The sequence below is a fragment of the Myodes glareolus genome, chromosome 13, assembly GCF_982192425.1.
Source record: "Myodes glareolus chromosome 13, mMyoGla1.1, whole genome shotgun sequence".
NCBI lineage: Eukaryota > Metazoa > Chordata > Mammalia > Rodentia > Cricetidae > Myodes > Myodes glareolus.
In genome coordinates this window covers 601,807-629,675 of record NC_142038.1, presented here as the reverse complement: position 1 = coordinate 629,675, position 27,869 = coordinate 601,807, and the positions used below count along the sequence as shown (strand labels likewise).

Sequence of the window (27,869 nt, the reverse complement as noted above, 5' to 3'; positions counted from 1 at the left end):
AGAGCTTGCCAGAAATACTCTTAAGCTATTGGTGAAACACTATTGCTGTTAATATGGATTCTGTGTGATTATTTTGGGTCTGAGCAGCAGAAAACGAACAAATAGCCTCTGTCAACAAGTAAGTAAGTAAATAACCAAGATAGCCAAACCAATTCTGACAACTCTGATTAAAAAAGTAATTTATGGGGGAATCACAACTCAAGTTATAGTAATAGTAATGATAACAAAAACAAGGCAATATGGTATTGGCATAAAAGCAGACACACAGATCATTAGGATCAAACTGAAGATCCAGACATAATCCCATACATGTATGGTGACCTAATTTTTGACATAGAAGCCAAAATACAAAATAAAGGTAAGTTAGTGTCTTCACCAAATAGCACTGTTCTAATTGAATAGATGCACGTGGAAGAATGAAAATAGACCTGTGTCTATCACCCTTTACAAAACTCATCTCCAAATGGATCAAGAACTTCAACATAAGAACATATACCCTGAAACTGATCACAGAGAAAGTGGGGGATAAATTTTGAACTCTTTGGCACAGGAAAGGAATTTATGAATAGGACACCAGAAAATAGGCCCCATTAAGCTAAAAAGCTTTACACAGCAAAGGCCACCACTATTCACGCAAAGCAACAGCAAACATAATGGGGAGAATCCTTACCAATTATGCATCTGGTAGCAGGTTATTATATAGAATAAATAAAGAACTTAAAAAAACACACAAAACAAATAACTCAAATGAAAAAAATGAAGTATTCGACAAAATAAAGAATTATCAAAAGAGGAAAAATAAATGGCTGAGAAATACATAAAAAATGTTCAACATCTTTAAACATCAGGGAAATGCAACAATACTACTTCGATATTTTATCTTATCCCCATCAGAATAGCTAAGATCAGTAAAACAAATAACAGCAGAGAAAGGGGAACATATTCTGGTGGGATAACAAACTGACAGAGTCACTATGGAAATCTTGTGGAGATTCCTTAAAAAAACTGAAAATCTGTCTACCACATAATCTATCTCTACCACACTTGGGCATATATTCAAGAAGCCTTAACATATTCTTACCTATGTTTTGATTTAAAAAAAGGAATAAAAAAGTGAATATGTAATACAATGATGGGTATAATGAGAAAATAAAAATATACCAACCTATTGCAATAAGTGACCATGTGATGTTATTTGTAAAACCATCTGGTAAGAGTCATATGGGAAAAGAAGAAGGAAATAACATATTTGGACAATGCAAAACCCAATTGAGGGAACCAGAGAAAGACTCAGAAGAAATTATACACAACCTGTGAAGACACTTGCCATAATAGTTTCTTCTGGTACTTACCCTTCATATTCTTTAAATTTTGTATGATAAGAATAGGCTATTTTCCCGATCACTAACAAAGGAACACCAATTGTTTTGTTTATGTTCAGTCTAAATATAAAAAAGTTATTTAAAATCTTGAGACAACTTACTAATAACTTGTTTATTTACTAAATTAAAAAATACTTTTAAGATACAGCCCAGTGAGACATAGCTCTTGTATAGTGATGGCAATTTCAGTTATGTAAAATAAGAATGCAGATTAGTTGCAAGAGACTCATACCTATAATACCAGCACCCAAGAAACTGAGGGAGGAGGAGTGTTCCAAATTTGAGGCACTGCTAGGTTACAGTGGGAGACCTTATCTCAAAAGAATGCAAATTTTAAAAAGGAAGTCAAAATAACCAATGTATGAGATTTGTAACTTGTTTGTGTCATGTCTTTCATGCTCAATCTGCATTTTATTTGGGTAAAGTTATTTGACTTCAATTCTGCTAATGATTTTACTTCCACATAAAGATGATTTTACGCCCACATAAACATGGCTTCATGATACCAAGTGATAGTTTTTTTTTCAAAGTTTATTAAATTATAATATTTTCCATTTCCGCCCCTCCTCCCAACACCCTCCCACTCCCCCCACTCCCTCTCCTCCTCCCTCTCCTCCTCCCTCTCCATCCCTAAGAGCAGTCAGGGTTTCCTGCCCTGTGGGAAGTTCAAATTCCTCCCCCTTCCCTCCAGGTCCAGGAAGGTGAGTATCCAAACAGACTGGATCCCCAAAATCCAGTATATGCAGAGGAAACAAGTCCCAGTTTCTCCCTATACTTCACACTTCATGAACAGGGCTACAGGATTGTGCACTTTGTACAGATCAAAGTTACAATTTCATAACCCTTTCAAGATATACACAGAATTTTGTTTGCAAGGATCTGTGAATCCAAAACAGTAAATTAATTTCTATGAAACTTGTCTATCAACAGCTTCAGTTTCCATATAAAGAAGCTACCATAGCTGGTGCCTCAGGACATCAGAAGAATCTTCCCAAAAACATAATTATAAAACTAAACATTCAGTTGGGCTGATGGTATTTTTATCTCCAAATTGTATTCTGTTGTAAGACATCCTTCTAGGAGGTAGGTACACAGCATCAAACAGCTTTAGTAATACAGTAACTACAACACATGAAAGACATGACACACACACACACACACACAGAGAGAGAGAGAGAGAGAGAGAGAGAGAGAGAGAGAGAGGGAGGGAGGGAGGGAGGGAGGGAGGGAGGGAGGGAGGGAGGGAGGGAGGGAGAGAGAGAGGAACATCATCACCCACACCTTCATCTAGATGTACAGTGTAAGCTTCTGACTGAAACTTCCTTTACTAGACATGTACCTTAAGTCCAACACATGGACATCCTGGTAAATGGGACATGAGAGAGAGAGAGAGAGAGAGAGAGAGAGAGAGAGAGAGAGAGAGAGAGAGAGAGAGAACCAGTGGTTCTAATAATTCTGTAAGTTTTACTTTAGGAGCAAGATTAGTTCTTTAAAATCAAGTTGTGTATGCATTGTGTATGAAATATAACACATACACACATATGAATGGGTGTGTTCAAATATTTATTTTTGTGGGGGGGCACATGCCTGTATACACGTGAGAAAGGCAAAAGAAAAAGATAACGTTGGTTTTTATTCCTCACTTTCTGTCCACCTTGGTTTTCAAAACAGTTTTCCCCTGGCCTTCATCTCTCCAACAGGGGTAGGCTTTCTAATCAGCAAGCTCCAGATTTAGCCTGTCTTTATGTCCCCAGTTCTAGGATCATAAACATTTGTCACCAAACTCAGCTTTCTCTTTCTTTTGTGTTCCAGAGACTAAACTCAGATATCCTGCTTGTGAGGATATCCATTTTTGCTAATGGATATCACTGCCTAGGCCTTTGAATATTCTACTCTTAAAATTAAATGTGTATCTACCTAGTGTTTCTTACCCCATCATTTCCAGGGTGGTGATCTTACATCCTTAGAAGCCTGATATGCAAGTGAAAGCCAAAGCAGATCATTACCATTTTTGCTAGACTCAAGTCATAGACCTTTATATATTAAGAAATTAGCCAGAATAATATAAGTGCTCCACTTACATTATTACAGACAAATTTTTAGCCGCACTTTTTCATTATGTGGAATTACAGACCTGATGATTAGAGACAACGCTTGGGAATGTGAACCCTCAAGCTTTCCCACAAAGTGTGCCAGGCTCATTTGTATGCATCTAGGAACCTTCTGAGGAATTCTCAGGGTCCTCTCACTAAACTCACCTTGAAATGACAGGAGTTGCTTGGATCTATCTCTGCCTAATCCAGTAATTAGGACTCTGACCACAACCGACTTTTCCCGCACTGTCCACTGCCCAGATAATTGCTGTGACATTTCATTTCTCTCTTCTGAAAGGAACACTCAGGCAGAAAGCTCATTCTTCTAGAAAGAGCTCCAGACCCTCAGTTACTGTGTGATTGCAGTTCACAGTTCAATGCCTTGCTCTTTAGTTCACGGTCAAGGGCTGCTTTCCAGTTTGATTACTTTGAGGTAAAAGAAGTCTAGGCAGATACAGCACTTTTTCTTATTTTCCACTTGTTAGGAGGTAGTTAAATGCAGATAAAGCTGCTCATTAAAGGTCTTTTCCTTCGAGTGTGGGAAAACACTTTGCCTGAAAATGGATAAGATTCCCACATGGGCCACCATTAAATAAACCCATCTGAATAATGAAGGAACTCTGTTACAAGAGAACTTGGTGTTTTGTATAGTGCATAATCATTGTCATTTGAATTTGTAGATGAAAAATCACAATGGTAGAAAGCCATTCTGGATGGTTCAGAATACATATTTTTCAATATAAATTCTTTCTTCTTGGAGTAACAATAATAAGATAGACTCAGTCTTAAACTGGAACACAGGAAAACATGGGTACTATCAGAGATACATAGCTAAAACATATGAGACATATGAGGATACTTGATAGAATTACTTTCTAAAATTAATTTTTTCACTGCTCTCTCTCTCTCTCTCTCACTGTGTGTGTGTGTGTGTGTGTTTGAGAAAGAGAGAGAGACACAGAGAGAGACAGAGACAGAGAGACAGAGAGACAGACATTCACACTATATACATGTAGAAGTCAACGTCTGGGTGCCAGTTCTACTGTGGGCTTTGCAAATCTAACTCAGGTCTTTAAACTTGTATAGCCTGCCTTTTACTCACTGGGTTTTCTCCCTGACCCTTGGTAGAACTCTTTACAATTAAATAATGCTGAACACACGATAGATGCTAAGAACGAAAGTGGCGCCTGAAGGACATGAGTAGGCAGGATCCTGGAACAATGAAGGAGACACACATAATAGACCATCCGTTTGCTGAGCAAAATCTAAACACCTTAGCAGAATGAGAAGCAGTCTGGGTTTATCATTGTTTTTATCTAAGGCTTCAACTACCATCTGTAATGAGGTATCTAAGAAGAATAAATAGACTTTAATTTGTTTAAAGTCCACAATACCACAGTTTCTCAGCAGAAACAGAAAACAACTACTTAACTGCAGTCAATGCAGCTTTTACTTTCCATTCACAAGGCTCCTTAATCCTATAATTCTCAGCATAGGTATAATTTTTTTCTTGGGATGTTGCAAATGTCATTTCTTACTGAATTCATTGTTTTCTCCTTTAACATAAGGAAGAAATGACAGAAGAGTGGTGCTGGATAAAAAATTTTGAATTAAGAACTCAAACTTTGAACTTTAAATTTCTTCTGACCAGTTGCATAATTTATTTTAGTCTTTTTTTATTGTGAGGGAAGAGTTTGATTCTGAGTTTTGGCTTTATATCTCTAGTAGTCATAAATGTTCACCTGAATGAAAGACTATGTCTTAAAGCAAAAATGATCTTTTGTCTTTGGGTGCCAATGTGACTATAATCACAAGTTTCAAATGGACACTGGAGCTATATGCAATGAGAGCAATGTTGCTTCATTTTTTTTGTTTTAGCCACTTGTTTCATTACTGTGACCAAACACCTGATGAAAATCCAAGTTAAAAGAGGATTTATCTGGGCTCATAGTTCAACGGGATTAAGTCAAATATTTGTTGCTGTGATTCTTTGTCTCCTCAGACCTTAACTGAATTTAACTGAAAAGCTGAGCCAGGCTGTGAACCTCAAGAGTGATTACCAGGGACTCATTTTCTCTACCAAGACCCTACTCTACAGTTTTCATATTTTCCCCAAAACAGAACCTGCAGCTGGAGACCAAATGCTCAAACTGGACAGTACCTACAGGGTGATTCACTTCCAAATTATAAATCTTTAGAACTCTTGAGCAGTAAGGATCCTTCTTACTTTTCTTTCCTATCACTATGCACAATAAATACACGTTAATACGAATTTTGTGTATAAAAAGAGGGTAAAGCAATTTTCACCTTAAACAAAACCTGACTGTTACTCTTGTATTAGAAGGAATGCTAATAAGAAATGGCAGCTTTCCTAAGATGCTGAAGTGCTGTAATGTACCTATTCTGGTGTATTTATATTTTTTATGCATGAGTAAACAATACTGCTCTTCTATAACATTCTATAACATTCTATAACAGACTATAACTGACATTCTATAACATTCTATAACTGACATTCTATAACAGAATGGTCATTCTGTTGAAAGTGTAGGTCAGCTGAAGCATTTTTTTACAGTATTAATTTATAGATTGCGGCATATTAAAGAAGTAAATGAGACAGGCATTTCTCATCAAGTTGTCTAGCTTCATTACCTGATGATTCTGCTACAGACTGGGGTGTGTTTAAGAGGCATTATGATGATAATTTACACATTCTGAGTACACTAATGCATAGTGTCTTGTGCCAAACTCTTTTGCCAGTGTTCCAAATGATCACTCAGGCCCCATGGACAGCTTTACTCACTGTTGGTTAAATGCCAAATTTAAATGGATCATTTACTAAACATCACCCTGGTACTGGTATTTCTCTCTACTCCTTAATTTTTATTTGTTGCATATCATGAGTAATTTCCATTATACCTCTCTAATACTCTACACAGTGAAACTGAAACTGAACCTCTAATTGCTCATAATACAATGGTTTCATGTATTGTTTTGGGTGGTGACCACATTCCCTCGAAATTCAATCACTTGAGTGATGGAAAGGAAGCTATAGGAATCTGGATTTCTGATGATAGTCTTACATATAGTAGGTAATGTGTCAGTTCTAGTGAGATGCTGAGTCTTCACCTTGCTTCATGAAGAAAGTGTCAGTGCACCTGATTTAATATAGAGGAGAGTCAGGTTATAAACCAGTAAATCTTTAGATGTAGAGAAGATAAAAGTGCTGACAAAGTGTAGATGTTTTAGCAAAGAGAATTTCAGTCAATATACTCTCTCATCTGAAACGTCCATCCCTTTTAGGGCCGCAGCAGTCTGTGGCACTGGAGAACTTGAAAATATTCCAGAGATGCTGGGTGACTCAGTAGCTTCCGAGAAATAGTCTGATGGTGGCAAAGAGCTGTTAAGTTAGTAAATAAACTAGATCAAGTGTGTGAATAGATGTGAGCCAGCACCAGACTGAATTAGCATAAGGTGTTTGTGGGTACAGCTTGGGGAAAATTTAGAGAATTTAGATTACTTATTATTTATTGCAATTTAAGGTATGTTTTAAAAGTTATCTGTTCTTTGGGAGTTTCTTCTAAGGGGGTATCTAAACTTATTCAATTAAATTACTTTTCCTATCTTTCATTGTTCTATTGCTTACAAAAACAAATATTTATTAGCTGACACTCACTAAGTTTTTGAATATTTTTGAAACTGTAAAATTGCATCTCAAGATCATCAAATTGAGACTTTCCCTTACTAGAGAGTTATATGTCACTAGACCATATTCTACTGTACTCAAGGTATGAAAGAATAAACTGACAGCAGCACTCAAGTCCCCATCACAATATGTGAACAATGTGTTACTTTTAATCCTTATAATTCCATGCTTTAAAAACCGACTTCCTAGCCAGGTCTTGGTTGTGCATGCCTTTAATCCCAGCACTCGGGAGGTAGAGGCAGGCAGATCTCTGTGTGTTTGAGGCCAGGTTTGTCTACAAGAGTTACTGCCAGGACAGTTTCCAAAGCTACAATGAAACCCTGTCTTGAAAAAAAAAACCCTGACTTTTTTTTAAAATACACATTGAAAAATAGACAGCATCTTCAAAAAATGGTCCTGGTTAAAATGGATAACTGTATATAGAAGAATTAAATAGACTCTTATTTATCATCCTGAACAAATATCAACTCTAAATGGATCAAAGACCTCAATATAAGGCCAGCTACCCTGAATCTGATAGAAGAGAAAGTTGACAATTAGTTCATTGATTTTAGCTCATTGGTCCAGGAAAATAGTTTATGAACAGGACACCAAAATCACAGGCACTTACAATTAATAAATGAGACATCATTAAACTGAAAAGTGATATGGCAAAGGACAGCATTATTCTGAAAAAGCTGCAGACTAGAGAATGGAAAAAGATCCTTACCAATTCAATATCTGATAGAGGGCTCATATCAAAAATACATAAAGAACTTTAAAAACTAGACATCAAGAAAACAAATAACTCAATTAAAACAGGGGTACAGATCTAAAGAGAGTTCTCAAAATCTAAAATATAAGTGGCCAAGAAACACTTAAATGTTCAACATCTTTGGCCATCAAGGACTTGTAAATCAAAACTACTTTGAGATTCATCTTACACCACTAAGAGTGACTAAAATCAATAAAACAAATGACAGTTAATGTGGACAAAGATATTCAATAAGGGAACACTCATTTATTACTGGTGGGAGCACAAATTTATACAGCCACTATGGAAATCAGTGTCACAGTTCCTAAGGAGCCAGGGAATAAATCAAAATCCAGCTCTTCCATACTTGAACAAATACTCAAAGAACTCTACATTCTGCTGTAGGGACACTGGCTCAACACTTGTTCATTGTTGTTGCATTCATAATAGAAATTGTAAACTGTCCACCAAAAGATTAATGGATAATGAAAAATGTGGTACATTTACACAGTGGAATATTATTCAGTAGTTAAAAAATAATCGTAACCAGATGATACTAAACACAAATCATCCTGAGTGTATTAACACAGGGTTTCACTGTATAGCCTAGACAGGAATGTAACTATCCATCTTCTTTCTTCAGCCTCCTCAGTGCTGGGGCTAGAGGCACATTCTGCCATGCTAAGGTTTTTGATTTATTTTTGAGTGGTTTATAGACTATAAAAATAACTTTGTAAAACCCAACTCTTTATATTCTAAAATTAAATCTCCTTTTATCTTTTCCACATCATGGAATTATTTTAGCTTGTTAGAAATAAAATTGAGGATAATAGAAGGTTTTCTTTATTATTGATTAGAAATAGGAATAGCTTATGTGTTGAAGACTTTGATATTTTAAGTTTCTGATGTGATTCTGGTTTTAATAGGAGGAGAAAGGGAGAAACCTACAAACAGCAACATGAATTATATTCTAATCCCCTTTTATTTTTCTCCTGGACCTGATTTTAGAAAAGCCCAAGTTTGGAGACACCCATTTTCATTCTGACCATTCTATTCTTATTATAATTACAAATCATACCAACCACACTCTTCAAAATAGCTGTCATAAAAATATAAAAACAACTATTGGCAAAGATATGGAACCACTAAATTCCCATGCTCTTCTTAATGGAACAAAAGCTGATATGAACATTAGGAGAAAGCTAACCATACTATTTAAGGTTGAGGATATAAATAATTGATAATCGATATGTACAAGTCTTAAGATATACAAAGAACATTTACAAAACAACTATTTATAATAAACAATAATTCTATATAACTCAAATTCCAATTGGCAGTATGTGATAGATAATTAATCTGGCACATTCATAAGTACACTACAATATTATGTAAGAGTTAGAACTGACCAATGGCTGCCATATGAAAACATATGCATGTCTTTATTGATCAATGATATCAAGTAATAAAAATCTATATTTGCATATAGTCATTTATACACAGTTAACAATCAAAAAAAAGCTAAATTAAAGTCAGGTTCAAAGAAAGTTACTGTCAAAGAGAGGAATGGACGTTAGAAGAGGACCAGAGACTTTTGGCTTCATGCAGGTTTTCAATTTGGGTGCTGTTAATGAAAATTCATAGAGCTACCTGCAGGTTTCTTTATTCTATCTTTATGGTTTATGGTTTTCTTTTATACATTGTATTTAAAACAGCTTAAATTACTATAAAGCATTAGATTTCTGATTCAATTGGTTGATAAATATGTCCAAATTTGGAGGTTTATATTTTGTTTTTTTGAGACTAGACCAAGAAACAGTATTATAAATTCAGAGATGCCTTTTATTTACTTCTTGCAATGTAGTTTTTTTTTTTGAAAAGAAATGCCCACTTTGGTTCATGTAATTGAACACTTGATCTCCAATTGGTGATGGTGTTTTGGGGAGCTCATAGAAACTTTAGGAGTTTAACTTTAGTAAGGTTTAGCTTTGCTGGAGGAAGTACATAGTTAGGAATGGTCTTTGACAGTTCATAGCCTAGCCCCACCCCTGCTTGCTATATCTTATTCATGCTTGTGTATAAAAATATGATCTCTTAGATTCCTCCCTGCCATCTGCCACCATTTCTTGCCAGCTGTTATGGAACCATAAGCCAAAACAAACTCTTCTGCAAGTGTTTTCTGGTCATGTTTTTTTTTTAATTACAACAACAAAATTAGCAAATACATCATCTAAAAATAACCTTAGAACAGTTGTTGCTAGTTACTCTTCTATATCTCAAAAATATGTGAGGAAAACATTTATCATTGGAAAAGTTGAAAAATTATTGCATCTGGGAACTGTACTACTGTTCTCAATGGTTGGATCCTTTCACTTCCTTTACTTAGGAGTTTACCTTTGGTTATTTATCAAAATATCAGTGTATGTGCCCTACATACCAATGTGTAGCTATTGTCACCTGCATGACATTTGGTACAACTTTGGGCATTAGTTCAGACATATGGCCACTGAATCTTTAGTTAATCCAAGTAGTAAAACCTTACCACTGCCACCAATAATGAAACTCCACTTAGAGGAAGTTTGAACTATCCTAATATTCATTATCCTTATACATCTTTTAAAACTTTATTGTTTTCATATGGAAAGTGGTCTATTCTCTATGTTTACATTATCTCCAATCTGTACTATTCTTTTGCTTTGCCCAAAATAGAAAGCATTATTTCCTTTTTATTTTATGATTATACTTGTCCCCACCCATGATGATTGTCTAAAATTCCACTACAAACATATTTGACTTGACTTGCTGTGATCAATATATGAACTTTTGGTAGAAAATCAAAGCAGATGAATACAGTATATAAGTTTTTAGGTCTTTCCTTTTAAAAGTCTTGTTATGGATTCAAGAGCTGTAGATCTGTCTTTGTACTAGCTACAATAATTGTTACTTCCTTGGATACTTGAATAGATACCATTGCCAAAGTTGTCTTCTCTCATAGTGGCTCATAACCAATTTAATAATGTTCCCAGTATTTATGTAAGCATTCTGGTTTCTGTAGTTCATAAAGTATTCCAGTTTTATCTAAATTTTCTGTTCTCTTAGAAAAAAATGGTTCCTTTTGTGGGGTAATAGTTCAAAACAAATAAACAAAAGCAAGTGGCCCATACATGCACTAGATGGTTTCAATTGACCTCATAATGATTGTTTAATGTACCTACCAAGACACTGAATTGATAAACTAGAAAGCTTTTATCACTTTGTCTTCTCTTCCTATACTATAACAAAACACATGATTGATTGTCTTCATTTTCTTGTATAACTTGTTCTTTTTATTACTAATTTTAACATACCAAAGGACATATAATGAAGTGCAAAATTATTTTCTCAATGCTGCACTTACCAGAACTACATAAAAACAGTCAATTTTCTGGGGAAAATACATATATGTTTTATATATAATTCGTATATAAAATATGTAAAAATGAGAGAGTATAGAAAGAACTACAATTTGAAGTCTTTTCTTATTAAGCATAGAATACAGAGTGGATTGTTTTAAATACTATATAATAAGCAACTCAGGAGAAGCGCAATTAAATTATCACACACACCAACTATTCTTGTGTGTTACTATTCCTGTGTGTTAACATATGCCAAACATGCATGGAGTTTTGGTTCATTTACAGAATATTTAATTTTTCATATTTAAAAAACTTCATAGAATTGAAACAATAACTTTTTTGTATAAATACTTAAATTTTGAATTGTTCTCCTTGAACTAAAATTATGCATTCTTGAGTAATTTTATAACCATGGTACACAGAAGACCATTAAAAACCTTAAAGGAGACAGATATAATTCAGCTTGCTATCTTCTACTCTAATTTGTAAGGCTGAACTCTGAGGAGTTAAGAGATTCTAGTTTTACATTATATTTTACTGTAGATATTTTAAAGTGTGTTTAGACTGAGTATGTACAATTTTGAGGGCTTCACTCAGGAACTATACCTCTATAAAACTGATACCAAACATTTTAATGATATGTTATTTATCATCATCTTTAACAATTGTGTACTAACTCTTTTCTCTAAGATATTACATGACAACACAAGTAACAAGAAACAAACCAATTGAGGACTGAAGGAATTGTTCAGTTGGATAAATGTTTGACCCACAGGCATGCGAATCTGAGTTCAGGTTCCCAGAAAACACCTGATAAGTATGGCTCATTTGACTTAACTCTACTGCTTTCTTAGAGAACACAAGAAAATCACTGTGACTTGCTGGCCATCCATTCCAGCTCAATTATTCAGCTCTAGGTTCATTAAGAGACCTTGTATCAAACATTAAGGTGGAGGTCTACAGGGGAGGAGACCTGATGGCATCTTTAGATACAAGGATGGATGAACACATACACACACACGCACACACACACACACACACACACACACACACACACGTGCATGTATGTATGAGCATGAAGTGAACTAAATGAAAACTATTGTAATGAAGTAATGAATAAAGTATTGTCTGAAAAGAATGAAACATAATATATGGCAACAATAAGTACTATGCTTAAAACACTGTGATGGAATTCTGAATTAGGCAATTGAACAGAAACAAATTCTGTAATGTATGTAAGTTATTATATACATTGATGGTAAATCTATTTAAAGAAGAATCCAGTGATGGGTACAATTTAGGGAGCTTATCTGTCCATCTTTGATTAAAGGTATTGAGTCATTTATTTTTTACTTTAGTATTCCTTTTTTTTCGCTAAACTACAATGAGAACCATTGAAGTGTTGAAGTGAACAGAGACCACCATAGTCAAGAAGTCTGGGAAAATAATTAGAGATGTTCTGGAAGACAGAATCAATTGAATTTCAATGCACAGTATACACAAATGTGTTTATTTTAATAAAATGCGTAATTATATATCTACATTTTAGAAGTAAATTGCAGGTTTGATGAATGAAATGTGTGATAGGGCTTCGCTCAAATGATCTTTTCGTTTTATAGCCCCATACAGGTAATCTTCTCTCCCTTAATATTTCAACAGAGTTTTGCTGATGTTGGACTGTCATTATCCATAAAAGTTCTGGGAAATGAAAGTGCTTGGTGAATTATATACATCATATGGTATTGATAATGGAAGGCAATCTACCAAGCCTGTTATTTTCCATTCTTTCAAAAAGACACTGAATGTACTTTAATTATAGTGAGTAGGATGAAAATTACACTTTTCAGTTTAAAGATTTGCCTTTGTGTTTATAGTGTCAGTTTTGAATTATATTTTCAGTGTCAGCACGGTTGATAAACAGTCTGACTTTGGGTTTTGTGATTATACAAAAGAAATAATAAAGTAACTTTTACCTACATTACTTTAAGGTCAAAAGTCTATGACCACAAAAATGGAAAATCTAATGACTCTTCCCTTAACATTCCTAAGACATTATGTAAAAACTTTCTAAGAAAACAAAAATCTCCTATTTAGTAAAAATCTTTCTATCCCTATGGAATAATGGTTGTCATATTTGATGCTTACAGGAAAATGTTATGAATTCAGCTAAATGCACCAATAAAAATTTTCACTGGAATAAAGTCAATCATTTACAGCATGATGATTGATAGCCATTGTCATTCAATCATACCTTAGACATGAAACGCAAGTTTGTATGCATATAAGTGTAGAATAACACTTGATAATAAGCTAAAAGAGAATGCTTTTGATAGTGAAATGTCATGAAAGTATGTTCTGAATACTTAAAAAGACTCCAAAATATATGATACTTTATCTAAGAAGAAGCTTCTAGTTCTGTGCTAGAGGCATCTGTAGTTCATGTCTAAGGATAACGAAATTTTCAGGATTTTTAGTCTCATAAATTTTAAGTCTAAGTATATTTTGTCATTTTATATGAAAATTACCATGTGATGTTCTGTAATATTAATGTCATGTTAAGAATAGTAACGGAATGATGGAAACAGATTAAGAAACTTTTTGTACATATATATGTGTATATATGAGTATGTGTATGTGTGCACGAATATGTGTGTGCATGTGTGTGTGTATTTTTTAGATGGGTGTTATATAACTCAGGTAATTTTGAGCCAACTATATAGCCAAGATCATTCTTGATCCTTTGCCTCTAATTCTGAATGGCCACTACTGCATCACCCTGTTTGGTTTGAATCATCATTTTAAATAAAAATATAAAATAAAAATATTTATGTTTATTTAAAAAATTATAAAAATCATGTTTATTTTGCATTATTATATTTAAATTGAATGCTTTCTGGAACAATGAATAATATTAACTGAAAATTATGTTGTTTTAAAAAGTTAGTGTAAGGCATCATATTTTTCAAGTACAATTTAAATAAGTCAGGTATAGAAACACCAACTCATATAGTACTAGTTTGATTTTTTTTGTAAATAAGTAAATACTAAGAGTAATTAAAAAGACTTGAAAAATTATCTGAAAGATACAAAGTTTAGTCAGACTCAGAATTCATTGTCCTGGCCCCCTGAAAACATAATCAGCATTTGGTTTGCAAAGACAAGACTTTGGTCAAAATAAGCATGTGGTGGTGTATGCCTGTAATCCAAGCACTGGGGAGAAAGAGGCAGGTGGGACGGTGGACTTGCTGACTAGTTAGTCTAGCTCAATTTCAAAGCTCAAGATTCACTGAGAGACCCTGTCTCTAAAACTAAGGTGGAAAATCAAGGAAGATGATTGTCATCAATCTCTATGTATGTGCGTTGTATACACATACATACGCACAGTCACATACATGTAGATGCGCATTCACACACTCACACACATGTGGCAAGTAACACCAAACATTACAGATTTTCCTAAGGGTAACATGAAGTTAGCATTTCTATTCCAAGTATTAACTTAGTTTTATAATTTTCCAGTATCAAGCATAAAATACATTGTTTTCAAAAGGGGAAGTAAAAGAAAGGATGTGGAGATGAATATTCTTTTCACCTTCTTCCAGGGTCTGATGGCCATTGCCTGGTTGCCCGCCTTAACACATTTGGCATCTCAACTATTTCTCCAGGATCAGAGCTTAAAACCAGGTTTCTTTTGTCTGGAAAGATTTTATAGAGATATTACTTATTCTCTATTTTAGGAGCACCTAAATGCTCAACTTTTGTCAAACACACTCAGTCACACTTTTTTCTCTCATTTGGAATTAATTTCGTAGTTATTTTATCAACTGCTATTATTTCCAGAAATCTCTTCAGGTTATTTTCACCTTCAATTCCAAGAGCTATCAAGTGCTAATAAAACACTTTTATGTGTAGGATTCATTGTTATTTTCAACTGTGATGGATACTTAAGTACACTTTATGTCCTTTCCACTGTCCACATATTTGTGGATGTCTTAAGTTCTTTGATTTATTCATCATGAAGTGTAGTTTTTTCAAGATTTTCTAGATGTATGGAGACATAATATTCTTTTCTTTATATTTTCTTTGTTACTTTTTTCTCTGTCTTCAAGCAGGAATCATGTTAAATACCAATTGAAAATATTCATTTGTTGGAGTTCTAGTCAACTTTTGTTATAGCTAATACTTTTGAAGGGTGAATAAGAAGGAGACATAAAGATATTTGAATTGGACATATGACCAATCTCCTCAAATTGGTTGGTCCTTATAGTAGCCGTTTTTGACACGAGGAGCAAACCTAGATCGTGGGTCATTCATACAGCCTCAAAGACTGAGCTGAGGCTTTGGTTAGTTCTGTTATTCATCTACCTTCAGTCAATTGTTGCAAAGCAAACTGAGTTTTTGTTTTTTTTTATTTTTTCAAACTTATCTTTGAAGATGATTCTAGCTAGGAACACAAGGTTCCAAGAAATAATAGGTCACTGTGTGCTACAGCATAGGTCTTAATTACTCCAAAGTCTCAAGTGTCAAGGTTGAGGAGGTGGTAGAAATTTTAGAGTTGGGACATAGAACAAGATTTTAGCTCACTGGGTTTATTCTCTAGAGTGTCACAGTTGGACTTTGTACTCTATATATGTTTCTCTGTTTTTTATTGTGGTTACAAGGTGAATAATTTCTCTGTCATATGTTCGGGTCATGCTATGCTACTAAGTCATATGCCCAGAACAATGGGTCACCTAAAAAATTCTGAGTCAAAATGAACCATTTATCTTAATCATGTTAAATATTGACTGCATATATTTATTAGGCAGTCTATATGGTTGTGAATAACTGATTGAGTTTGTATATCAGTCATGACAGGAACATTTTCTGTAGTGCTAATAGATAGTTCTACCACACTGTGACAAACACTTTTCTTTCTACCAGGAGTTCAGCAATTTCTTGGCCCATTTCTTTCTTCTCCCATGTGACTTACTAAAATTCTTTGGATGATAGTCTTAAAATAGATGTAAAGAAACTGTACTCAATGATTAAGATAGAGATGTTTGTTTCTGGCTTTAGTTTTCATAGCTACAACTCAGCACAAACCTTAATAGCTAAACTTCCTTGTATTTGTGGTACTGGGAATTAAACCTAGGGCCTCACATTAGGTGGACAAAAGTTCTTCTATTGACTTGTATTCCTATATTCATTTTGTTACTTTTTGTATTGAAATAAGATCTTAAAAAGTTGCTCAGGCTAACCTTGAACTTACTATGTAACCCATACTAATCATGAATTCATTGTGTAACAAAGGGTACCCTTGAACTTATGATTCTCCTACCCAAATCCACCTGCCTCAGCTTCACAAGTAATTGGAATTATGGGCCTCTATGACTAGGTATTACTTAACAATCTCAATAATCTGATTTTTATAAGAAAGTTGATTCTTGCAGAGTTTGAACTTCATTGCTCAATTTTGGCTGAACCTTCATTGTTTCAGGTTAGGAAAAGGGTATTGAAGGCTGCTGCTTGTTATAATTTTCAAAGATTCTGTGACTAGAGTTTCTTACCTGAGGAATGATGGGACCATAATCAGTCCTTAGACTTCAAACCAAGAGAAGTGGATGAGTTGTAATCTGCCTCTGACAGTATGGATTATAGTAGTCAAGAGACAAGACAGCTGGCGTTGGGATACACTATAAAAGTAGAGCTTCAGATGAGAGCTATTAGTTGTCAAAAGAGGAGGAAGTAGGTGGACACAGCTATGAGTAATACAAGGGCATAGGATGCATCCTACTCATCTTTATGCCTCAGAGCCTAGTCTAGACCTTGTATTCAGCTGTCATTTAATGCTTACTAAACAGACTGAGTCAATTGCTGGGTTGAAAGGATTGGCAGTTTGAATCTGGATGCACAAGATTTTGGTGTTGTCAATAATATTACTAAGTAATTAATACAAATGAAAAGTGCTCCTGTGCTAAGTACTTTATGGATAATTTAACTATAAGTAAAACAATGAAAGAATAAAATAGAATAATGGAATTTAGTGAGAACATCATATCTCAAGTTCATATAACGCCCTAAAAACTATCCTTCTGCAAATATGAAATTTTAAGAAGAGATAATTACTAAAAGAAAATATGTTAATTAACTTTCCCTCTGTGATTTATTAGTGAAAATAAAAGTTAATGCAGACAGAGAGTGCTCATTCATTTTCTGGTGTCCAGACACAAATAATAGCACAGAAACTATAACAGTTGCAAAACTGTTTGGCTAATAGCATAGACATATTTCTAGCTAATTCTTACATCTTAAATTAATCTGTGTATTGGCACCATGCTGTGGCTTACTGGTAAGTGTCTGACAGGTGTCTTTCTCTTTCTGTGGCTACATAGCATCCCTCTAACTCTGCCTAATTTCTCTTTATATCTCTATTTGGATTTCCTTCCTGGATTTACTCTACTAAGCCATTTTCCAAAACAGCTTCTTTAACAACCAATGGTAATAAAACATATTCATAACATATAGAGGGAAATTCCACATCATCTCCCATTTTCTGTCTAAATAAAAAGAAAGGTTTTAACTTTAACATAGTAAAATTACATCTAACAAAACAGGTATCAAGCAAGAATTACAGTTACAATAGTTCTTTATGAGTCTAAAGTTTCATATCTAAAAATCTAATATGATTAAAGTTATTTTAATCATAACTACAGAAAATTATAACTACCAATTCTTCAACTCCATCAAATATTCCAGAAGAATATAATATTACCTAAGTAAACAATAAGTTCATTTTAAGCAACTTCCAAAACTCTATAATTGACAGAGACATTTCACTGCCTGGACAGTCATCCAAAATTCTTCTGTGCAGTTGGGACATCCATCTTCAGCCTACAGGCCCATAGTATCCAGCAGACTTTTCGATGAAGCATGAAATTTCAAAGACAGTTCCACCTATATTGGCAGTTTTCAATCACTTTCTTTGTCCTGCAGAATGTCTGGAAGACTCTTTCATGAAGCAGGAACTCTGAAGGACTGTCTCACTTTTTGGAAAATTCAGCAGTCATTTTTCTGTGGGTTTTGCATGTCCAGATTATATAGCACACCATTAAGCAGTTCAGTCAAGAGCAATCACTTGCCCAAATGGCTAACTAACTCTGAACCTATATACTCTTTTTTTTTCTACTGTCCTCATTTAAATGGAGTTGAATGCTCAGATAATTTCTTAATTAGTTTTCCATATTGATTATTTGGTATTTGTCAGATTTTTCATGATCACTCACTAGAATAACAATTTTTTAGCAGAAGATACAAAAAATATTTACTTAAGGGCAGTAAACCCTTAGGGCATTTGCAGCTTTCCTAGGGAAGTCACTTGAAGAGACAACAGTAAACACGATGGGGAAACCCTGTTTTTCAGTCTCAATTCTTAAATCATAGCAGAAAACATGCACCAGGATAAAAAGTATAGAACAAAAAGGAGCAGTGACTTGGGGAGAGATTTTGAAATTTCTAAAATAAGACACGAAAGAAGTTGGAGAGAGGAAGGAACAGAGTTGAACTTGCTGTAAACATAGTTAAAAGCTGAAAAGGTAATAATGAAAAGTAATGGTAACCCTCAAGGGTCAAACCACTACTTTACATACACAATGTGCTTTAAACTGCTTTGACAAAAGGAGCGATGATCAACCACACTGAATTTATCTTTAGACACTAAGAATTTTCCACAAATTGCTTAGATGGCTTCCATCTGGGTCATCTCATTTAAAACCCATTTGAGAATAGCTGTTGCCTGCCCCTCAGAGAAATAATTCTTGTAAACCTTGATTATGGTTCAGGGAGAATGTACCCACACAGAAGAATGGAGACTATAAATGTTTTATTCTGTCCTGTCTTTAATTCTGTCAACCCAGAAGCTAGTCATAGAACCATAAACAAGCTAGAAAACCAAGAGAGCTTGATTGACAACCCTAATATTTGTCTTCAAGGAATTCTTTTTCATTTTTGTCCTTCAGTTTATTTGCTATGAAGTAAGAGATAATAATTGTACCAGTGTCAGAGAATTTGTTGGAAAGTGATCAATAAATGTGAACAAAGTTGACAACACCTTTCTCCATACTTGAAACCTGCAATCATAATTAACTTCTTAGGAATTAGGTATTTTATGCAGGATTATATGCACAATATTATCTAGTACAATCTCTTGTTCACAGTAGAGCACTACAGAGCAAATACACACTTCCTTTCTCTAAAGCATTTTCAACTATCTTCAACTTCTTCACTTCCCATATAGACTGTGCATATTCATGGTAGAAGTCAGTCCATTGCCTGTCCATATCCATCACTTACTGAGCGTGAAAGTTAAATTATGGAAAGAGACTGCGAGTTTCTTGACTTAACAGTATCACATAGTCTTCAGAAGGGGGGTAGTGGGTTGACTTTCAGTAGTCAGCGAAGGTGTGAGTAATATACTGTGATTTTTATTTTTACAAGATTAAGTTTATTTTATATAGCCTTAGAGTAAATATATCATTAAAACAGAAACATAGTCAAGTAATAAAATTATATTATATTATAATTTTTGGCATCTTCTTATTTATTCATTATTTATCTTAACTTTTATAACATATATATTATTTATTATATTATAAATATATAATATTATGTATATAATATTTTCATAACACCTTATTTATTAACAGTTTTTAAAATAGCAAGGTCCTCTAAATCTGAACAAAGCTCTTATGAACGCAAAGTGATTGAAGCAGGAAGCATAGGGCTTACAAGATTCTTTACCAGGTCCTCTGCACATATTAGAGCTTTCAGTTTAGTATTTTTATGGCCTTCTGAGATATGGTGAGATAGCAGTGCAAATGTCTCTGTGTGAATATGCACACGAGCATGTTTCTGCATGTCCACTAGTGGGAAGAAGTCTACAACACATGGGCACAGGAGACCACTTTCTATGTAGAACCCTGTAGCACTGACAAGAAGAGCAACAATGAATAAATGGGACCTACTGAAACTGAGAAATTCTGTAAAGCAAAGCACACTGTTATTAAGACAAAAAGGCAACCTACTGATTGGGAGATCTTCACCAACCCCACAACAGACAAAGGTCTGATCTCCAAAATATATAAAGAACTCAAGAAACTAGACTTTAAAATGCTAATTAACTCAATTAAAAAATGGGGCACTGAAATGAACAGAGAATTCTCAACAGAAGAAATTCAAATGGCCAAAAGACACTTAAGATCATGCTCAACCTCCTTAGCGATCAGGGAAATGCAAATCAAAACAACTTTGAGATACCATCTTACATCTGTTAGAATGGCTAAAATCAAAAACACCAATGATAGACTTTGCTGGAGAGATGGTGGGAATGCAAACTTGTGCAATCAATTTGGAAATCAGTGTGGGGTTTCTCAGGAAATTCGGGATCAACCTACCCCAGGATCCAGCAATACCACTCTTGGGAATATACTCAAGAGATGTCCTATCATACTACAAAAGCATTTGTTCAACTATTTTCATAGCAGCTTTATTTTTAATAGCCAGAACCTGGAAACAACCTAGATGCCCCTCAATGGAAGAATGGATAAAGAAGGTGTGGAACATATACACATTAGAGTACTACTCAGCGGTAAAAAAAAAAAAAAAAAAAAAAAAAAAAAAAAAAAAAAAAAAAAAAAAAAAAAAAAAAACAATGACATCTAGAATTTTGCAGGCAAATTGATGGAAATAGAAAACACTATCCTGAGTGAGGTAACCCAGACCCAGAAAGATGAATATGGTATGTACTCACTCATAAGTGGATTTTAGCCATAATTAAAGGACATTGAGCCTGTAATTCGTGATCCTAGAGAAGCTAAATAAGAAGGTGAACCCAAAGAAAAACATAGTTATCCTCCTGGATATTGGAAATAGACAAGATTGCCAGGCAAAAATTGGGAGATTGGGGTGGGGGTAGGGTGGAGATAAGGGGAGAGGGGGAGAGAAGTGAGAAGGGGAGGATGGAAAGAACTTGGGGGAATAGGACAGTTGGGATGGAGGAAGGGTGGTTATGGGAGCAGGGAAGTATATATCTTGAGTGTGTAAATGCATATACACATGGCAAAAGCTGACGTCTTATCCACATTAACTAACCTAGTCATGTTAGTCTTTCTCTGAATTAACATTATATCCTATGTGTATATGTAATAAAGAAAAATGCAATATATATACTCTTTACAAAACTTGATTGGCATTGAACTACACATGTTACCTATATTTGTTGTAGTTAAAGAATTTAGTGGGGAAGTTTGCTGAGAAAGAAATCAAATTTAGAACATATTTCAAAACATTTCCATTTGAATTAAAATCATAAAACAATTTATTACAATTGTTGCTAGATTATATTAATTAAACAGAACACCTGGAAACATTTGATCTTTTAATTTTTTTCTGAACGTAATTTTTTTTTATTTTTATTTTTATTATTCAAAAATTTCCGCCTCCTCCCTACCTCCCATTTCCTTCCCCCTCCCCCACTCCCTTCCCCCTCCCTCTCCAGTCCAAAGAGCAGTCAGGGTTCCCTGCCCTGTGAGAAGTCCAAGGTCCTCCGCCCTCCATCCAGGTCCAGGAAGGTGAGCATCCAAACAGACTAGGCTCCCACAGTCAGTCCATGCAGTAGGATCAAAACCCAGTGCAATGATCTTTTAAGTTTTAGTAATTACTGTGTCACATCTGCTAAAAAGTGATTCAGTGTCTGACTTGTTTTATGTTGTGTGTTCAGCATCTGTCTTTTGTCACTGAGGCAGACATCTCAGTCTTAAGGCTCATATCTGGTCTGGTCAATAATGTAATGCCATTGAGAATATGGTCAGTAGTAGCAGATCCAGCCAAGAGGAAAAGGGTTCTTCAAAATTCCCTCAGCATCTAGAATAGGTGGTCAGCAACACTCAAAGACTCGGGGCTGGAGACCGATGCAGTGAGGTTGGCAGTAGGCATAGTGACTCTATTCAGCGCCTAGGTTCTGGAACCTTGACTTCAAGAACAGAGCTTCTGGATTCTTTGGGCAACTTGGACTGAGTAGTATAAGACTTGGGAAGAGTAAATTCTCTGTTGAGGATGCTATGTCTTACACTTGAAGGTGAGAAAAAAAGTATTATTTCACGAAGGTTCAAGATTGAATCTTATTTTTTTTTTCTCCTGTTAAATCTTTGGGTAGGAAAAGCTTAGAATCAGTGTTTGTGAAATTCTAAAAGCTAGAAACTTTGTCATAATGTGAGATTTTTATGAAGTCTTTAGAAAGAAGTAAAATTCGTTATGCATAATGGAAACTAATTCTATTTGGAAGTGAATTCTAGAATATATTAGTAGCAGGCTGCAATCATATTACTGTCTGAGAGAAAGAGAGAAACTTCTTGCCGTGAATTTAACTTACTTAAATACACCAACATTTACTGATAGTTATTTAATTTCTTGCATTAACTAACCTTATTTATTCAATGTGGTAAGTTTTATTATGCTTATGTTAGAGAGAAGTAAAATGAAGCTTAAAAATTTAAGTGCAATACCCAAAGTCACACAACTTAACAATGGTACAGTTTACATTCAAATCAGGATTATTTGACTCCAAAATTCAGGAGTGGATGAAGCCCTTTGACAAAACTGAGCTGCCACAGTTTGTCTGAGTCAGTAGTATAAAAAAGAAACCTATCCACAATGTCACTAGATGACAGCCCAAGGGAAGAAGCAGGATTTAGGAAAATACACTGATATAAAGTTATGCATTAGTGCCTCAGAGGGAAGGGAAGAGAGTCTGATTAATTATGACTACAGGAGAAGAGAAATATTTCACAGTGGGAATATTTTGTACATTTTTATGATGACAACATTGGGGTGAAACTTATTAATTTATCTCAAAAAAGTAATATCCAGAGAGGCACTCTTTGTCTTGACTAAATTCTCTTAAGGTAAGGATATGCAGTAAACTTCCATAAGTGTGGTTTAATAGGCAGAAAATGTTGCTTCTGGGAGAGGAGTCATACTTGTAAAAGCTGTTACTGAATTGCCAAGAGCATGTGCTGCCAGTGGGGAATGCTGATGTATTTAACACTTGTGACTGTCCTGCCTACTTAGTCCAAAAACATACAATCTGAATATAGAAATGAAAAATGTAAACTAGTCTTGACTTTTGCTGCAAATTTCTCTATTAGTTTTTAAGTTTAAGAAGGCTTTTACTCTGTAATCTAGTAAACATGTCATGGTGAATTTCTAAACAAACAAATGTCAATGGGAAAACTATACAGAATTCAAATTTAAAACTGAATGGGATGTAAAGAAGGACAGAGGGTCATAGCTAATGGAAGAGTTAATAAAGTCTTTGATTTACCTCACTAGTCTATGTTGGAATTTTCTTTACCATTTTCTGAAGGTTATCTCTAATTCTAATTGTCTGTTCCTGTCCTGTCCTTCTGAGAAATTGGAGCCACAGTTGCCCTTTCCGTGAGCATCAAATGCCTTTGGTGTAATTAGGTAAGCTTTGGTGCTGACACTGGTGGTCTGCAGCTTAATTACAGACACACAGAGGGCAGAAGAGGGCATGCAATTCAGAGCTGGCATTTGGATATTCATCAGTGTTAATGAAAGCAGAGCTTCTAAAGCTCCCACCTTTACAGCAATAGGTCCTCAATTGTTTTTGTTCAAACTCTTCAGAAACAATGGAGAGTATATCTAACCCACTTAATTTTAAATGAAAATAAGAGATTATATATATGTTAAAAAATTATGAATAGCTTGCCCCCATAAGCACATTCTCTGAGACCACTTCAACTCCCCTTTCAGTACAGTTTATTGACGAAAAGTTAACCCCAGCGGGAGAGCAGCAGACGGAGAGCAAAGAAATTGAGCTGGCAGGTTAAAGGGGGAGATTTGCTGCATTTCAGAACAGTTTGTGTTCTTGCTAAGTTAATGACTAGCAATAGGAAATGTCTATACTTAGTTCCAATGTCCCCTCTCAATCTTCCTCTGTCAACTCCTCTTTCTCCTTCTATATTTTAGTAGAGAGAAGCTATTGCTTCTAGAAGAGGCTCATCTTTCTACAAGCTGTTACTGAGACACCAAAAATAGGCTGATGCATTCCCTCCAAACTCCCCCAATTTTCTTTTCTCTCTCCCTTCTTCCTTCTTAAAGATAAACATAAAATTTATAAGGATAGTAATTTTTTCTTTGTTTTGTTTTTAGAGACAGTTTTATTTTCTTTCTTTCTTTGATTTTTTTGAGACAGGGTTTCTCTGTGTAGCTTTGGAGACTGCCCTGGCACCAGCTCTTGTAGACCAGGTTGGCCTCAAACTCAGAGAGATCTGCCTGCCTCTGCCTCCCGAGTGCTGGGATTAAAGGCATGCGCCACCACTGCCCAAAGGATAGTATTTTTTAAACATAATTTCAGAGTCAAAAGTTCAAAAATCATGTTTTTTTTTCCTTCAGCAGAATAGACTTCCTTCACTTTAGAGAAAACATTAATGTATATGTATGATGAACATTTGTATATACAAAGAGGAAGTTGAACAAATATAGGTAATGCATCACCTGATAATATAAATTAAGAATTCCTATCTCCTAAAATAAAGAGAAGTCCACTGTTGCAAGGAAAAGTGGGCAAAGTTGACCTATCACAAGCTATCTGGCAATTATTCAGGACAATGGGAGACTTGTTAGTAGGTAATGATTTCTCTTCTCATTTATTTGATCTTGGATCCACAATTTCTCATTCTGTCAGAGCACCCTCGGGGAGTATCAAGGAAAGACCAACTTATTCTATGTCACTTATTCTCCAATCACAAAGCCAAGTGCTACATCTCACTATTGGCATATTTGTCTTTAAAGGGGTGTCTAGCAACATACAAAGAAATGAATGGAGTAAAACTTAGCTAAGTGTAAAATGTAGAGGCTGACAGGCAATCGAAGTTCTATGTAAGTTTAATATAGATTAGTTTGTTTTCAGGCCATGATTTTTTCCAACTCTAGTACATGCGCTGCTTATTAACGAAGCCAAACTATTAAACTTGGAGCAATAAAACTTTTCTCCTTTACCTTCTGAATGAAAGCTCACTGAATTTAATTCACATTCATCTGCAGCTTAGAGCTTGAATGTAAAAATATTAAGAGAAAGTTCTGAAACAAATTTCATCCTGAATCTTACCTGTGGTTTACTTGATATAATAGCTAATCTTCATTCGAGCTTTGCCGGTTTTAGAATTTCCATAGAAACAGTCACTGATTGTACCCATGACAGTGTTTCTAGAAAGGGGTAATTTAAGAGAGAAGACCTGTCTTGGATATGAAAAGAATGATCTGATGTGCTTGGGTCCTGGGCTGAATAAAAATGAGAAAGCCAGTGGAGAGGAGACTTTTTGCTCTGCATTCCGTGTAAAATCCCACTGTGACCAGCTGCCTTGTGCTTCAGCTGTCACAAGGGGAATGCTTTTCCCTGAACTGTAAATCAGAAGAACCTCTCCTCTCCTTGGCTTCTTTATTGTTTACAGTCAATAAGATGCAATTTACATTGAATAGATTCTAAAATTTGATGTATAGTAATTACCTTAGTATAGTTTTGTTTTACCAAAACAGTAACAAACCAGCTAACCAGAGAATACCATGGTATGGAGACTGCATGCAAGAAAACTGACTGAGACACTTGGCAAATAGCATTCATATTACTAGACTCTGCAAACTACACAATGACAGTCAACTGTGAAAAAGAAGCAATGCTGAGTCAGGATCATAACTACGGATGCAAGGTAACCAGACTTGTACATGCATTACAGATTCACAAAAGGGTACTGAAATTCATTGCTTCTATTTTTATTTCTCCCTTGTTTCAGTAATTTTATTCAATGCTGATTTCACCAGAATTTAGTTCCAGTGAGGAAAGTTTTTGAGGATTCATATCTCTTGCCTATGTGGACTGCTACCACAGAATAACGCATTTCTGTCAAGTGTCCCTAACAAGATCATATCTGTAACTGTTACCTATCATCTGTTTGTTGTCTTCTCATCTTTGTACCTGTCTACTTATTTTATCTCTTCCTGAGTATCTAGATAATTATTACCACCCTTGTGTATGCTATAATGATAAAATAAGGCTACACCAAATGGTAAGGTGTATTAGTCTAAGAAAAATGCAGTACAATGGTCAACACATAGTTAACGAAATAGAATTTAAATTGAAAATATATCCATATATTTGTATGTATATAGTACAAAGTAATAACCAACCAAATAAGCAGGGAATAGCATGATATTGAAGCCATATACATAGACTAATTTGTATTATAGGTATAAAGCATGGAAAATTTTAAACACTTAATATCTTGATTTTAGAATGCAAAATTAACATTGTTCTTCAATGAATGTCTGGCAGTATTTAAAGAGATACTTCAATCTACCCTGGTTATATTTATTGATGTGAAATAATTTCACATCAAAAGCAAACTGGAGCTATTTTTCAGTCTAAATAGTAACTCCTTCATTGAAGAAAAGCTTCAGTTATACGGTCATGAAAACAACTGTGTGTTATTCTGGAATTTATAATCAAATAAATAAACAAAGCAGAGCATTTATAAACTGCCTTCCAATGCTTTCTATTAATATGTCACATTATTTTACTTAAATATTTAATGTCAATTATTTGATTCAAATATTCCAATTTCTGCTTGAGAATAGTCCTATCTGTATACACATATTTATAACCTTAAAACCATGATTTCTGGCCTTAGCATCAAAGCCAGTATCAATAAAGCCAGGCCATGAACTATTTTAATGGGTAGTGGAGTACAGACACAAGAGAAGCTCATTCACTCATTTTACCTTTCTGGACATTTGTTTAAATACCACATTCTTATAATGTAGCCCCAGCTTTTCTGGAACTCACTCTGAAGAACAAGCTAGCCTCAAACTTGCAAAAGTCCTTTTTTCTCTACTGCCTGAGTTCTGGGATTGAAGTCATGCACCACCACCACCACCACCCAACAGCAGTTGCCTTCTATAAATGACTAAAATCCTTCCAACTTCTTTTCTTGAAGAACACATATTTAATCATTTCTTCGCGATTAAATTTCATTTGTCGTTCTGAAACCCTGGCAAGAAAATAATGCTATTTATATTCTTCCATTCATATTATTTCTCTTTGCTTGTAATATAATTTTTGTGTTGAAGAAAAATTAACAATGTTAATAAGTACAAAAGCTAAAGAAAATAAGAACATAATACAAAATACCAAATTATGGCTTTAATAGTTATGTATTCACTAGGTATTTTATTGGGAGCCTACCTCTTTCAAACCTAATGTGTGTTTTTAGTTGTGCATTTTAGTTTTATCCTTATGTTTCTTCCTCTAGAGAGAACATTCTATATAAAGAATAATGGTAATCATTTAAAACGAAAGAGAAACAATAGAAAGGGTAATAGCAGGGTATCTGTGGCTGTCCATTAGTTGATTGATACATTTCTAGTCTCCTCAGCCAACAAACCATTCCCATGTTGATTAACTGGTCACTGAAAAAAAATCACAGAGACATCCTGTTTACACTCCAC

The 27,869-nt window shown here is 34.7% G+C and overlaps 1 protein-coding gene and 1 long non-coding RNA gene across 3 annotated transcripts in view; one reads left to right on the top strand and one right to left on the bottom strand.

Moving 5' to 3' along the window:
* Nucleotides 1-27,869, bottom strand: part of Dok6 (docking protein 6) — a 367,856-nt gene that overhangs the window by 54,595 nt on the left and 285,392 nt on the right. The gene's annotated exons all lie outside the window — the stretch shown is intronic.
* LOC146891853 (uncharacterized) overlaps nt 22,320-27,869 on the top strand; it is a 29,094-nt gene continuing 23,544 nt past the window's right edge. Inside the window, exons 1-2 of the long non-coding RNA XR_014996871.2 lie at nt 22,320-22,422; nt 25,905-26,074. This is a non-coding gene — a long non-coding RNA (uncharacterized LOC146891853). The remainder of the gene's footprint in view (nt 22,423-25,904; nt 26,075-27,869) is intronic.